The 16,518-nt window shown below is 41.2% G+C and overlaps 1 protein-coding gene and 1 pseudogene across 1 annotated transcript in view; one reads left to right on the plus strand and one right to left on the minus strand.

The window, feature by feature from the left end:
• The window catches only part of ZNF280D (zinc finger protein 280D), a 110,088-nt gene that overhangs the window by 12,681 nt on the left and 80,889 nt on the right, over positions 1 to 16,518 (plus strand). The window lies entirely within an intron of this gene.
• LOC130038898 (sorting nexin-7-like) lies at positions 12,025 to 16,425 on the minus strand (annotated as a pseudogene).

Below are 16,518 nucleotides of genomic sequence, written 5' to 3' on the forward strand. Positions count from 1 at the left end.
ATAGCTGGGCCGGAGGTGGTTTGTGGGTGTTTCTCCAACATACCTAACTTTTAGCCATTTACTTTCTTGGTAAACTTGACCCCAAGTTGTTGAGGTCTGGCCAAAGGCACAGCAGCAATTTTGGGGTATCTAGAAGCCTGAGGGCACCATCAGGCTGCTGATGCACTCGCCTCACAGGTACAGATTGACCTGCTGGCGGCACCATACCCCAGCTTGCGGATGTTTTTGAGGAAATCCCATTTGTTAACATGCATCCTACTTGTTAACTCATGTACAGATGTAATCTACCATAATAAGATCTTTAAACCATAGTTACAAATCTTGCCCTTTTAAAAGATGCTTATGTTACTGAAATGTCCTTTCCCTGAACTGAACTTTTTTTCCTATGGTTTTTGTCTATTATATTCCATGCAAAACTTTGGCTACCAGAATTGGGTGGGGGTATAGCAGGGAAGGATAAGAACTCTTTATGTTTTTTACTCCAGACTGTTGTACATTAGGATACTTTTCAGTGACGTGATTTGTTAAAAATATCAGTGTTGAAAACATTGTAAAGACCAGTGTATATGTTTCTTTTCTAGTGGAGCATTTTTTGTGTTTTGTTTTGTTTTTGAGCCACACCTAGTGATGCTCAGGAGTTACTTCTGCTCAGGAATTACTCCTGGGAATACTCAGGGGACCATATGGAATGCGGAGGTTGCACTCACGTTGGCCACACAGAAGGCAAGTGCCTTACCTGCGTAATACTCCTGCAGCCCCTGTGGTGGAGCATTTCTTAATCTTTCAGTAAAATGTGAGATTTTTTTTCCCATCTTCTGTTCTATAGATTCTTAGTCACTTTTAGTTTATGGCCCTTTAAAAATTAATTATTTTTAAAATTTAGGGGGATTTTCGGCCAAATTTGATGGTGGTCAGAACTTACTCCTGACTCTATATTTAAGGATTACTGTTAGCAGTGTTAGGGGTTCCATATGAGTCAGAATTGAACTGGGACCAGCTGCTTGCAAGGCAATGTCTTACTCCTTTACTATCTGGCTTTAGTTTTTGACCCTTAAGACAATTTGATGTCCCTAAATAATGTATGCTGTGCACAAAATTATGCAAATCATTTGTGTTTCTACCATACATTATTAAGAACCTCTGCTATAGCACTTTGACTTATAGCACAGCGGGTAGGGCGCTTGCCTTACACACAGCCAACCCAGGCCAACCCAGGTTTGATTCCTCTGTCCCTCTCAGAGAGCTTGGCAAGCTACCGAGAGTATCGCATCTGCATTGTCGAAGCCTGGCAAGCTAACTGTGATGTATTCGATATGCCAAAAACAGTAACAAGTCTCACAATGGAGTCATTACTGGTGCCTGCTTGAGCAAATTGATGAACAATGGGAGGACAGTGCTACAGTGCTTTTTCCATGGCAGAAGAGGTGGGAAAGTCAAGAAACTTGACAAATTGATAAGCCGGGGAATGAGGTGTTAAGAGGATTCCTGTGTTGAGTGTCAGTACAATTTGAAACAGGCTCAGTGTCAGAAATAAAATGAGCAAAAAGATAACCAAGTGAAGAGCTTTCTGCCTACCAGTCCCTGACACAGCCTTTCCCAGTTTCCTTGTATAAGTATATCTGCCATTACTTATTTCATCTACTCTACAGGGCTACCAATCAAGCCCAGATGTCATGTGTAGCAGGATGTACTTTATAGTTGAGACTCATCTCCAGAGGTCCTATCATCTTAGAAATATACAAATGAAATGAAAAAAAAAAGAAACATCTAGCAGTGAGATAGAGATCGTTTATGATTACAAATAAGCCTTACTATTTTTAATCTATTTCCTTAAAAAAGTCACTGGAATTTAATTGTGTATATTGCTTTTGGTGGCTGGAGCAATAGCACAGCAGGTAAAACATTTGCCTTGCACGTGGCTGACCTGGGTTTGATTCCTCTGTCCTTGGAGAGCCCGGCAAACTACCAAGAGTATTTCGCCCACATGGCAAAGCCTAGCAAGCTACCCGTGACGTATTCGATATGCCAAAAACAGTAACAAGTCTCACAATGGAGACATTTCTGGTGCCCGCTTGAGCAAATTGATGAACAACGGAAGGACAGTTCTGCAGTGCTATATTGCTTTTGGTAGAATTTTGACTATATTCTCCCTATTCATGTGTTTGGAATGCCTTCCCATCTGTGTAGATCCATTTTGTAATTTTCATTATACAGATCTTTTACCTCCAATTCATGATTTTTTTCTACTGCAATTATAAATAGGGTTGTATATAAAATATAATAGATTTTCATTTGTGGGGTTTGTAACCAGCCAGTTCAGTATGTTCATTTTGTATCTAATCGTGCTTTCTTAAAATTATTCCTTTTGCACATTTAGCTGCACTTCCTGCCTTGGCTCTCACATCAGACTGTGGTGCTTGCACACTTGTCCGTGGTACTCACTAAAATTTGCACTTCCTTGGTTGCAGGGCTTGCCTATGTTCCTAAGTATCACACTTTGTAGTTGAGACATGCAGGGGGTGGTGCTGATGGTGCTTGCTGGGGATTGCTGTGGTGCTCGCACAGGTTTTCTGTTACGGAGTTCAGTGAGGGTTTGTGGTACTCATGCGCATTTGACTATGTTGGAGCTTGGAAATAGTTTGTGGCACTGGGGATATCAGACATTACAGCTGCCAGGCTCAGACAGCGGAGCTGCCAGGATCGAACTTGGCAATTATGGTGACACTGGAAATTTAAACTCATGATCATATGCTTGCAAGGCAGGTGTTATAAGCCATTGTGGTATGCCTCCAGGCCCTGTAATAGCTTTTTAATGGAGTCTTTAGGGATTTTTCTATGTATTATCATATGTCTGCTGTTAATGCTAGTTTCATTTCTTCTTTTTCCTATCTGGAATCCTTTTCTTTCTTATTTTTTAAATTTTTATTAGTGAAACACCATGAGGTACAGTTGTAGACTCACAAATTTTTGTGCTTGGCTTTCAGTTATACAATGATCGAGTACCCATCCCTCCTAGTGCCCATTCTTCACCCCCACTGATCCCAATATCCCTTCCGCCCCCCTCCACCCCAACATCCCACCCCGCCTCTGTGGCAGGTCATTCCCTTTTGTTCTCTCCTTTTGGGTGCTGTGGTTTGCAAAAGAGGCATTGAATGACAGTCATGTTCTGTCTATAGTCTACTTTCAGCATGCATCTCCCATCTTGGGAGGATCCTCCCAACACCCTGTACTTGGTGCTCCCTTCTCTCTCTGAGCTGCCTTTTCCCCTAGCATGTTCTGCTGGCCTCCAAGCCATGGAGTAAACCTGGTACTTTTCTCGGCTATTCTTGGATGTTAGTCTCCTATTTTGTTACTTTATGTTCCCCAGATGAATGCAATCTTTCTATGTCTGTCCCTCTCGTTCTGACTCATTTCATTTAGCATGATACTTTCCATGCAGTACCACTTGTATGTAAATTTCATGACTTCATCTTTTCTAACAGCTACATAGTACTCCATTGTGTAGGTGTACCAAAGTTTCTTTAACCAGTTAGCTGTTCTCAGGGCACACAGGTGTTTTCCAGATTCTGGCTATTGTAAAGAGTGCTGGAATAACAAACAAGTGCAGATGTCACTTCGACTATACTTTTTTGCCTCTCTGGGATATATTCCCAGGAGTGGTATTGCTGGGTCAAATGGGAGCTCAATTTCTAATTTTTTGAGAATCGTCCATACTGTTTTCCAAAAGGGCTGAACCAGTCGGCATTCCAACCAGCAGTGAAGGAGTGTCCCTTTCTCACGACATCTGCGCCAACACCAGTTGCTTTTGTTATTTTGGATGTGGGCCAGTCTCTGTGGTGTGAGATGATATCTCATTGTTGTTTTGATCTGCATCTCCCTGATGATTAATGATGTAGAGCATTTTCTCATGTGCCTTTTTGCCATTCGGATTCTTCTTTGAGAGTTTTTGTTCATTTTGTTGCCCCATTTTTTGATGGGGTTGGATGTTTTCTTCTTGTGGAGTTCAACCTGTACTTTGTATATCCTTGATATCAACCCCTTGTTGGAAGAGTATTGGGAGAATATCCTTTCCCATTCTGTAGACTGTCTTTGCATTTTGGTCACTGTTTTGCAGAAACTTGTTAGTTTAACATAGTTCCAATTGTCTATCTCTGTTTTCACTTGCTTGGCCAGTGGCATGACATCTTTGAGGATACCGTTCACTTCAATGTCATGGAGGGTTTTGCCAACCTTGTCTTCAATGTGCCTTATGGATTCCAGTCTGATGTTGAGGTCTTTAATCCATTTTGATCTTACTTTTGTACATGGTGTTAGGCAGAGATCTGAGCCCATGTTTTTTGCATGTAGCTGTCTAGTTTTGCCAGCACAATTTGTTAAAGAAGCTTTTCTTGCTCCACTTCACATTTCTTGCTCCCTTATCGAAGATTAATCATATGTTTGGGGGGAGATGTCAGTATATTCAACCCTGTTCCATTGGTCTGTAGCTCTGCCTTTGTTCCAGTACCATGCTGTTTTAATTATTACTGCTTTGTAGTACAGTTTGAAGTTAGGGAGGTTGATTCCTCCCATTTTCTTTTTTCCAAGAATTTCTTTAGCTTTTCTTCGGGGCTTATTGTTCCATATGAATTTCAGGAGTGTTTGCTTCATTTCTTTGAAGAATGTCATGGGTATCCTTATAGGGATTGCATTGAGTTTGTACAATGCCTTGGGAAGTATTGCCTTTTTTACAATGTTAATTCTCCCAATCCTTGAGTAGGGGATATCTTTCCATTTTCCCATGTCCTCTTTTATTTCCTAAAGTAGCGTTTTGTAGTTTTCTTTGTAGGGGTCTCTTCCTTAGTTAAGCTGATTCCTAGGTACTTGATTTTCTGGGGCACAATTGTGAACGGGATTGTTTTTTTTCATGTCATTTTCTTCTCTCACTATTTGCATATAGGAAAGCTATGGACTTTCGGGTATTGATTTTATAGCCTGCAACTTTACTATATAAGTCTCTTGTTTCTAGGAGTTTCTTGGTAGAGTTTTTAGGGTTCTATAAATATAGTATCATCCTCTGCGAATAGTGAGAGCTTGAATTCTTCCTTTCCTACCTGAATGCTCTTAATATCTTTTTCTTGCCTGACCGCTATTGCAAATACTTCCTATACTATATTGAACAGCAGTGAAGAGAGTGGGCATCCTTGTCTCGTCCCTGATCTTACAGGGAAGGCTCTCAGTTTTTCCCCATTGAGGATGATGCTTGCAACAGGCTTGTGGTAGATAGCATTAACCATTCATTTAAGAGTGCGTATACATTTAAGAGTGTGATTTCTTCCTGTTGTACGTATCCCTTGATGAATAGGAAAGCAAAGTCCCTCTATCCCAATTTTGGCGAGGGTTTTCATCATAAATGGGTGCTGGATCTTGTCAAATGCTTTCTCTGCATCTATTGATATGATCATATGGTTTTTTATCTTTTCTTTTGTTGATATGATGGATTATATTGATTGATTTCTGAATGTTAAACCATCCTTGAATCCCTGGGATAAATCCCACTTGGTCATGGTGTATGATCTTTTTGATGAGTTGTTGAATTCTATTTGCTAGTATTTTGTTGAGAATCTTCGCATCTGTTTTTATCAGGGATATCGGCCTATAGTTATTTTTTCTTGTGGTGTCTTTGTTTCCTTTTGGAAAACAAATTTTAAATTACATAAATTTTCCCCTTAACATGGCTTAGCTGCATCCTATAGGTCTGGTAGCTCGTGTCTTCCTTCTCATTTGTTTCCAGGTATCTTTTGATTTCGTCCTTGACTTCCTTCCTGACCCACGAATTGTTCAACATTGAGTTGTTTAATTTCCAGGTGTTTGATTTGGTTCTTCGTGTCTGTGTGTGATTCACTTCTATCTTCAGTGCATCATGGTTCGAAAAGATTGTTTAAACTATTTCTATCTTCCTGATTCTATTGAGGTATGTTTTGTGGCCTAGCACATGGTCTATTTTGGAAAATGTTCTCTGTGCACTGGAGAAGAATCTGTATTCTTTCTTTTTGGGGTGTAAAGCCCTGTATAGGTCTATATGCCCTCTCCTATTTCTTCCTTCAAAGCCAATGTTTCCTTGCTGAGTTTTGTTCTTGTTGATCTATCCAGAGGTGATAAGGTGATGTTGAAGTCTCCTGCTACTATTGTGTTGCTAGCAATGTCCTCCTTAAAATCAGTTAGCAGTTGTTTTAAATATTTAGCTGTTTCCTCATTAGGTGCGTATACATTTAAGAGTGTGATTTCTTCCTGTTGTACATATCCCTTGATGAATAGAAAATGGCCTTCGCTGTTCCTTCTAATCTTTTTAACCTGAAATTTATGTTATCGGATACTAGTATCACCACCGCAGCATTTTTGAGGGAGCTGTTTGCTTGCAGGATTGTTTTTCATCCTTTAACTATGAGTCTCTGTTTGCTCTGACTGTTCAGATGAATTTCTTGTAGGCAGCAGAACGTTGGGTTCTGTCTCTGAATCCATTTTGCCACTCTGTGTCTCTTAATTGGTGAATTTAGGCCGTTGACGTTGAGAGAGATTATTTTTCTGGGGTTTTGTGTCATCTTTCTGTAGGGGTCTGTTGTGCTTGTAGGGTTTGTCTTGTCTTATTGTAGCCCCTTTAGCCCTTCTTTTAGGTTTGGTTTTGAGTCTATGAAGTTCCTGAGCTGCTGTTTATCCAGAAAATAGTGTACTGTTCTTTTGAGTTTGAGTGAGAGTTTAGCCGGATAGAGTATTCTTGGTGAAGCGTTCATTTCAGATAGTTTTTTCACTATATCCCACCATTTCCTTGGGGCTTGAAGGGTTTCCTCTGATAGGTCTGCTGTGAATCTAAGGGGTGCTCCTTTGTATGTAATTTCCTTCTTTGACCTTGCTGTTTGCAGTATTGTGTCTCTATCCGTGGCATCTATCATTCTAACTATGATGTGTCTTGGAGTGTTTTTGTTAGGGTCTCTTTTAGCTGGTACCCTTCAGGCTCCTTGAATCTGAATGGCTGCATTGTCTAGTTCTGGGAATTTTTCAGCAATGATTTGTTTAGCTGTGGCTTTTTCTTTGGGATTGTTTTCCTGACCTTCTGGTATCCAGTTATTCTAGTGTTGTTCCTCTTGGAATCATCTCCTAGGACTCTGATTCACTCTAGAGCTATTTTGAGGTCTCTTGCCATTGTTTGTTTTTGCCTGTTGGCTTGGTGCAGCTGATCTTCCAGCTCACTGATTCTGTCTTCAGCTGTGGCCATTCTACTGTTGAGGGCACAGACTGAGTTTTTTATTTCATCTACCGAATCTTTTATTTGTGACATTTCTGTGCGTAGCTTTCCAATTTCTGCTCTCATTTCTTCCTGGATTTTCTCAATTGTCCGAGCCATTGTTTCTTTCATGTCCTTCTTCAATTTACTGGATATCTATCTCACTGTTTCATTGAGTTCATTGAACATCTTCATTATGTCATATCTGAATTCTTTCTCAGAGAGGTCCCTTAGGTGAGTAGCACCTACTGAGGCTTCTGGACACTCTTCATCGTCATCCCTACGTGGTGGGGATTTGTGTTGTTTCTTCATGTTGGTGTGGAGGTATGGGGACGGAGATGTTACTTGAGATTCATGGGTATGTGTAGATCGCCTGCTGGCCCAAAATTGGGCCACGCCCACTTCTACAGAAGCCTCGCCCACTTCAGAAGAGGTCTAGCCCCCTATGGGTACCTGGTGTGTGTGTGGGGAGGGGGTACAACTTGGGGGAGGAAGTGGAGGAACAAGACCGACACAGTGTTGGGGATGAACAGGAAACGGCTCAGCAATGATGAGCATCTCAGGGTCCTAGAGGATGACTGGGCCGCGTATTTGGAGAAAGCCAAGTCCCAGGTTCAAATACCGATGGACAAACTGACCTGGGGGAGAAAGAAGATCGGCACAGTGTTGGAAGAGGCTCCAGGAATCCTTTTATTTCTTGTCTAATTACTGTGGCAAAGATAGCAAATACTGGATTAATTAGAAGTGGTGATCCTGAATAAGGTGATCCTGAATAGCCATGCCTTTTTTTTTTTTTTTAGAGCAAGCTTTTAGTTTTAGTTTTGGATGTATTAGCTGTAGTGTTATGGTAGTTAACCTTTATTATGCTGAGTTGTGTTTCTTCTCTCTCATTTTCACAGTTACGGTCCGGGTCCTCCCGTTGTTCATTGATTTGCTCGAGCTGACCCAGTGATGTCTCCATCGTGAGACTTGTTACTGTGTTTGGCATATTGAATACATCACGGGTATCTTGCCAGGCTCTGCCATGGGGGTGGGATACTCTCCATAGCTTGCCGGGCTCTCCCAGAGGGGCGGAGGAATTGAACCCGGATCGCCCGCGTCAGCTATGTGCAAGGCAGACACCCTACCCTCTGTGCTATCACTCCAGCCCCTATAAGACAATACCGTCTATATTATTTCTGATGCCTGTAGTTTGTGCGTGTGTGTGTGTGTGTGTGTGTGTGTGTTTTATTCATGTCAGCCTTATAAAATGTATTTGAAAGTATCCTTTCTGTGATAATGTTAGAAGAGTTAGTTTGAGTGTAAGTTCTTTAAAGATTAAGTAAAATTATTGGTAATGCATGGCAGAGTCAGATTTTTTGTTTCTTTTTGTTTTACTCTTGTCAGATTGTATTTATTTAAAATTTATAGCACAGCATGTAGGGTGTTTGCTTTGCATGCGACCGACTTGGGTTCATCCAGGTTCAATTCCTCCATCCCTCTCAGAGAGCCCAGCAAACTACTGAGAGTACCTCGCCTGCAAGGCAAGGCCTGGCAAGCTACTCGTGACATATTTGATAGGTCAAAAACAGTAACAGAAAGTCTCACAATGGAGACATTACTGGTGCCTGCTAGAGCAAATCGATGAATAACGGGAGGACAGTGCTACAGTGCTACTTCTATTTTTTTACTGATTATATTTACTTACAGATGTTCCTCTTATCATTTATATTGCTATGATATCTGTTGTAATTTCTCACCTTTTATTTCTGATCTGTTTCTTATAATACTCCTAGCTAAAGGTTTTTCAAATTTAAATTTTTGAAAACCAGCTTAGTTTCATTGTTCTTGTTACTGCTTTTTTGGTTTCACTTATTTCTGCTATGAATTTCATTATTTCCTTTCTTTGACCACAATACTTTTTTAATTGTTCTTTTTTATTTACTTTATTTGTCAAGTAAAATTAGTTGTGATTTTTCTTTTTTCTTTATAAAGGTCTATATCCCTTTTAAGTTACCTTTTAGTATTAAACTTCCGCTGCATCCTGTGGATTCTGATAACTGTTTTGGTTTCCGTTTTTGTTGAGGTGTCAGTTTTTGCTTTTATTTCCTTATTGACCCAGTGGTTTTTGATACATGTGTTGTTTAGTTTCTACATACTTGAGGTTTTTTTCACTTTCCGTGATTTAATTTGAATTTCAGTCAGATTATGATGAGAAAGGTTATCTGGTGAGTTTCACTTTTTTTTTTTTTTTTTTGCATTTTGAGTCAGACCCAGGGATGCTCAGGGGTTACTCCTGGCTCTGCATTCAGGATTCACTCCTGGCAGTGCTTGGGGAACCATATGGGATGCTGGGGATTGATCCCTGATCGCCCACGTGCAAGGCAGACGCCCTACCAGTTGTGCTATTGCTCTGGCCCCTGAGTTTCACTTTTTATTAACTTTATTGGTTTTTTTCTCCCTTAAAAAAATTCTGTGTGCTTCTGGAAAAAAATGTAAGTTATATTATTTGGGATCAAATAGTCTATAGATGCCTGTTAAACCTTTGTGTTCATCATTCAAGGTTATTATTTTTTATTTTTCATCTGTTTTGTTGGTACATCCATAGTTACAAGCTGGGTGTTAAAATTTCCTACCATTAGTTATTACTATTGATACTGCTCTCTCTGTTAATGTTTACCTACTGTAATTGGGTGTTGCTTTATTTGCATGTATTTATGTTGTTGTCGTTGTCCTCCCGTTGTTCATCGATTTGCTCGAGCAGGCTCAGTAACGTCTCCATTTTGAGATTTCTTGTTACTGTGTTTGGCATATTGAATACTCTCGGTAGCTTGCCAGGCTATCCGAGAGGGGTGGAGGAATCGAACCTGGCTCGGCCAGGCTGGCTGCACGCAAGGCAAACGCCCTACCACTGTGCTATCACTCCAGCCAAAATCTTGCATTAAGTCCTTTTATGTAATAAATGTTCTTTCTCCCATCTTTGTTAGCTAGAAATGATATTATCTAGTATATATGTAGGAGTGCCTGTCATTTAAAAAATGAAAGGTAATATATGCTTGTAGGGTTCCTTGTAAAGTGCTCAGAGATCACTCTTCACAGGATTTGGGATACCTTATGTGGTATCGGGGATTGAACCTGGATTGACCACATGCAAAGCTAGTGCCATCCCTCGGTACTGTTTTGCAGACTCCTCTTGTCAACTTAAAATTCTGTGTTTTATTTGTAGCTTGGCTCTTGTATCATAAAAGTTTCCTATTTTTGTTTGAAGCTTAAAAAATTTCTGTTCTGTATATCTCAATTTTTGTTATTAACTTTTTTTTTGCACTTCATATGAAGTTATAACTGTTTAATCTCTTTTTCAAGGAGACTGCTCTGTTCCATCACATTTGAACTTTATTTATTTGGTTTTTAGACCCTATCTGGCGGTACTTGGAGCTTATTCCTGCCTCTGCACTTAGAGATCACTCCTGGTGGTACTCGAGACCCTATGGGGTGCTGTGGATCAAACTCAGGTCAGCTTTGTGCAAGACACACACCCTACCTCCTGTACTCTGGCCCCACATTGAACTTTGGTCTGTTTTATTTGTTTGTTTTTGCTTTGTCCTTTGTGGTAGAATCCTATTGCTATTTTTAATATTGTATATTAACTGCTGTGTGTGGAGTTGAGCAACTATGTAGGCATTATTTCAGATTTGTAGGCTGAAGAATGTATTGTGTGGATCCCATCCCTTGGCGTCTGTTTGAGATCCTGGCACTCGGGCACCTGTTGAGATGAGTGACTGGAGGTCTGCTGCCAGTACAGGGCGGGTGCTGAGGCAAGGAGAGCAGAACAGTAGCTGCTGTGGGAGGGTGCCAGGGGCCAGGCCTCTGACAGGTTACTAGTGCCCAACTGAGGGGGTGGAATCTGCAGCCTCCATCTCTCTCTTCTAGCCCCTTCTTCCGTCTTTACGATACCAGCCACTCTTCTTTTCTTCAGTCATCATTTGTTAACTAGTTTTCCCATCTGCCATGTAGTCTGGACCTGTAGGTTCTGCTGCCTAACTTTCCCAGGGAGATTGAGAAAGAAGAAGCAGGTTTGACTTTGGTTGCACTGTGGTCTCAGTGGATGTTGCAGACAGAAGCAGTGAGGACGGGTCTCAGAGATCTCTCTGGTACTGAGGGACTCTGTGACCCCCCTCCCCCCCCCCACTACCGACCCTTATGGGGACACTGCTCCTCCAGCCATTTGCTGCTTTTTTAGGCCCTGTGTGTGTGTGTGACACCTGTCTGTGCTTTCTCCTAACTCTGTGCTCAGTGATCACTCCTCACAGTCTTCGGGTTCATATGGGGTGTTAGGGATCAAACCAAGATATGCATGCAAGACAAGGACTTACCTGCTGTATTATCACTCCGACTGCTGTGTCTGTTTTAATGATTTTATGGGCTTTTCATCATCTCTGTTAGGTAGTTTTTTGAGATAGCGACTCTCCACACCACCCCCCCATCGTATGCTGTGTTGATTATTCTGTGTATATGATAGAAAATGATTATGTACTCATAAGGCATCTGAATTGTTTATATCATGAAATACTTTATTTTAATTTTTTAATTTTTTTGCATATTAAACTTAGTAAAACTGAGTCTTTACAATATATTCAACATGACATGTTCTACAGACATTTGAAAATCTTCTATATGAAATTATTGGTACAAAACTTTAAGAACACAATTAAAACTAAAATAGATTTAGTTTATATATCTATCTCCATATATATATATATATATAGGTATATGGCAATAATCTGAAATATCTGAGTTTCAAGATGTTGGTTTTCCAGATAGTTGCAAAACATTTTATCTACATAATCAAGGACACAGTTCATTCAAAAAAGAATAACTTTGGTTACTAGATGCTTTTCTGCAAAGATCACATACAAGTCCTTAATAGGATTAAGGTTTATCTTCAGAGGCTTCTTCTATATGGAGGTTGATCTGCGATGAAAGAAAGGATTCCCACGTAGCAAGGCACTGTTCATAATAGTGGATATTATCCTCCGCCATGTCTGTAAATGCTGACTTGATATCATTTTGCATATTTTGTTTCCATTGTTCCCAATCTGCCTTCAGAGCATTATTAGCACATTCCACTTTATCTTCAAGTTTTCCAATCTCTTCTGTAAGCAGATCAATATCTGCCTTTTTATAGGCCAAATCTTCAACTTTGGAATCCAGTTCTGCTTGTATTTGGTCTCTTCTTTTCATAACAGCCATTAACATCTCACTGTGGAGCACGTACTCATGGATGACAGGAAGCAGGGCCTCCCGAGAGTTCACGCATTTGCTTTTTGCTGGCCTTACAGCATTTATCAAGAGAGCTGGCAACACCTTTGAGAGTATCAACCAGATCTTCTTCTGATGCTGACCACAGAATATGAATGGGGCCATACTCTTTCATTTCATCAAAATGTTTTCATTCTTCCTTGTAAATTCTCTGGGATATTTTATCAAGCAAATTGATTTTCTGGCTAAAGAGTTCAATAAAATGGTTCATTTCCATGAACTCCTCTGGGCGGCTCTTAACTCCTTTCATTGATGATGCAATAGCTCTGACAGTCGGCCCCATTCTGCTCAGGAACCCAGGCCCTTGCCTTCCCCCTACCTGTGGGGTAGATGATTTCCACAGTACTCTCTCTACCTTGATCACATTCAATATTTTGACACCAGACCCACCATTATTATTTGGGATTTTACCCCAACATTCAGATCTGCTGAAAAGGCAGCAGTAGACTATTTGTTTTCTATTGCTGGTTAAGAATAACATGATGTTGTGTGACTGCAGTAGTGGCTGCACGATTTTGAAATTCTGAAATTTTAACACTTAAATCTGGAGGGATTTCTGCCAAAACCTGCTGAGTTCCGAGGTTTGTTCCTCAATCTCTAGGATCGTGGCTATTAAGCAGCTTGATCAGGAGCCAGAAAGGCCGTTCGTGGGTGACGACTTGGGTCTCGTTGGGGTGGGGAGGAAAGAACCGTCTCCACCCCCATACCATGAGGCTCAGTGTGTCTTGTCACTGTGGGCCCAAACCTGAATGTCTAATGACCTCTGGTGGATGGCGGCCACCAAGCCGCCAGGGGGGAGCAGGCAGAGGGACAGCACCCTTTCCCCCCTGGGGTAGGCCAGCGACAGTAACATACTGCGGGGTCTGGACGCATTTCTGCCAAGAGCTGTTGGGTTTCGAGATTTCTTTCTGAGTCTCTGGGATCATGGCCGTTAAGCAGCTTGATCAGGAGCCAGAGAGGCCATTTGTGGGTGACGACTTGGGGTCTCTTTGGGGTGGGGAGGAAAGGGCCGGCTCCACCCCCATCCCGTGAGGCCCTGCCTGTCTTGTCACTGCGATCCCAAACCTGACTGTCCAGTGGCCTCTGGAGGATGGCGGCCACTGGGCTGCCAGGGCGAACAGGCCAAGGCATGAAACCTATTCCCATCTGGGTTGGCTCAGCGCTGGTAACCTACTGATGGGACCGGATGCATTTCTGCCATAAGCCACTGGTTTTGAGATTCGTTTCTGAGTCTCTGGGATCATGGCTGTTAAGCAGTTCAATCAGGAAGCAGAGAGGCCATGCTTCCAATTACATAGCTGAGCCCGAGGTGGTTTGTGGGTGTGTCTCCCATATACCTAACTTTTGGCCGTTTACTTTCTTGGTAAACTTGGCCCCAAGTTTTTGTGGTCTGGCCAAAGGCACAGCAGCAATTTTGGGGTATCTGGAAGTCTGAAGGCGCCATCAGGCTGCTGATGCACGCTCCTCATAGGTACAGATTGACCTGCTGGTGGCACCATACCCCCAAGGCCCTTGCTTCTTATGAGAAGAGAGCTTTCAAGCCTGTGTAGCAAGAAAAACTTTGAAGTTTCCATTAAGTGTTAAAGCTGGATATTCAGCAATTCCATTCAAAAATTTATGCAATGTCATCATTAAAACGTTCAACCATTCCTTTCACTATAAACTTCTCCGGTAATGGTGGAATAATCAGAGTAGGGTATGCTTCTTCAAGTTTTCCTTTCAACCAAATATAATCTTGATAGTGTCTCCTAACATCAAATTCTCTGGAGTCAAATTCTCCATGAGATGCCTTAGTTATGATCCTATAAGTAATGGAAGTTTGAATTGTAGTAATGTGGCTTTCAGGCTCATCAGCTGTAATGAGGAGACCTTTCAAATCTGGCTCATCTACAACTTTGACTTGGTTGATAATTGATAAAGGAGGGCTTAATAGAGAAAAATATACAAGACTGAAAAATGTAAATTGATACAGGAAATTATATTATCATTTAAGAAAGGGCAGTAAATTTATGGTTAAATGTCAAGACCCAGAGAAAGGGATTTGGGCTGTAACTATTCACTATATTCCTCCTCCTTAGCATACTTAACACCCGCTTATTTTCAACAGATTTTTTTGGGCAGGGTTGGGGGCTTTCAGTGCTCAGGAAACCCAGGGCCACTGCTGCTGTTATTTAAACAGTCGACTGGTGGTTCAGAGCCAGGGTCTGAGGATGGTGAGGTGCTACTTGGGTCCTTGGGCACCCTTTGGCCAACCTGACAGTGCTCAGGGGCCTCCAGGGCTACACACCTGCTGATGCCTGCGGGCCCTGGAGTGCTGGGCTTTCAGACTAGGTTGGACACTTGCATGAACCCTAACCCTTGTACTCTCTGCCCAGCTACTAAAAGCAATTTTTTAAAAAGGAAATTAACATAGAAATACATGTAGACAAATAATTTTTTTTTCTTAAAATGGTATGACACTATCCAAATCTTAATTTTCATGTCGGTATTTTTGAACTAGATACTTGTTTCTTGCGTATAATCTTGTGCTAGGAGCACAGATTTAAGCAGTGTTGACAAGCTGTATTCTGCATGTATATTATGTTTATCGGAGTTCAAGATAGTGTGTGTGTGTGTGTGTGTGTGTGTGTGTGTGTGTGTGTTTTAAAGTAACCCTGCGAAAAACATTTTACACACACAGCAGACAGTACATGGAAGTCTACGAACTACCCTCAGATCATACACCTAACAAGGTATTAAGTCAGAATTTGATCCTGATACTCATTGCCAAGTTAAAACATTTATGGCTAATACGTATTTTAAGTGTTTTTCTTTTTTGTTTTTTGTTTTTGCTTTTTTTTTTTACAGTATACAGTATAGTATAGAGCGAGTAAACCTTTTTGTTCAGTGGAACTAGGAAACCAGTCGTCTAGTAAGATGGATTGACTGAAAGGTCCAAGTTTCTGTCTTGTGTTTTCTAGCCCAGGGTTCTTTTTTTTTCTTAATGTGCCAGTTCTACAGTTGTGGTTTTGGAATCATTTGATCTTTTCCTTATCAGAGATTACATAGGACTGTATCTAGCACACGGCACACCTGTGCCCATGATGTGTGTTAGGAATTAGATCAAACTCAGTACACTTGCTATCTTAAATAACGACATTGTCCAGGTGATAGCTGTCATTGGATAAGAATGGGTTTTTCAAACAGTTAAAAATTCGGAACCACATTTCCATTAGCTCAAAAAAGTTCCAAAAAACTCCTTTTAGGTAGTTTATTTTTTTGGTATATAAAGACAAAAATGGTAAAATGGGAATTGCAATTTATGCGAAAGTGTATAAATTATATTCTAAAAGGCTTTTTTGTCAGTCGTTGAAGTTTATTTTTCCTTCAAGTTCATTTTTTTCCCCATAGAAACAAGTGATTAGATTTGAGCATGAATTCCTCTTTGTCATTTTCTGAAAGAGTGTTATCTTCTCCTCTTCTTCCACCTCCTCCACTCCTCCCCCCACCATCCTCTGTTTTTTTGTCTCCCCCCCCCATTTGTTTGTTTGTTTGTTTTATTGGGCTACACTGAGCAGTGCTTGGGCTTACTCCTGGTTCTGCACTCAGAGATCACTCCTGGCAGGACTCAGGAGACCGTATATGGTGCCTGGGATCAAATCCAGGTCAGCAAGACAAGCACCCTACACTGTATTATCTTGTCAAAGGCCCTTTGCATCAATTCTTAACCTTTTGTTTTGGTGGGGAGTGAATTGGAAGGGGAGTCTCACACAAGCAGTGCTTATGGTGCCTGGGGACCACTGCCAGTGATACTCAAGTAGTTCGGAGTGAAAATCTGAGGCTCTGATGATTCTTCTTGTGTCCCCTGTGCTAGGAACCATCAGGGCCATCCTGGTTGGTTCCTGGGGGCATGTTTTATCAGGGTTCATACACCTGTGACTACTATGTCCACACTAAAAATCCAATGTATTTAATAAAATAAA

This window comes from Sorex fumeus, unplaced genomic scaffold (assembly GCF_029834395.1).
Source record: "Sorex fumeus unplaced genomic scaffold, SorFum_2.1 ptg000081l, whole genome shotgun sequence".
In the NCBI taxonomy this organism is placed as follows: Eukaryota; Metazoa; Chordata; class Mammalia; order Eulipotyphla; family Soricidae; genus Sorex; species Sorex fumeus.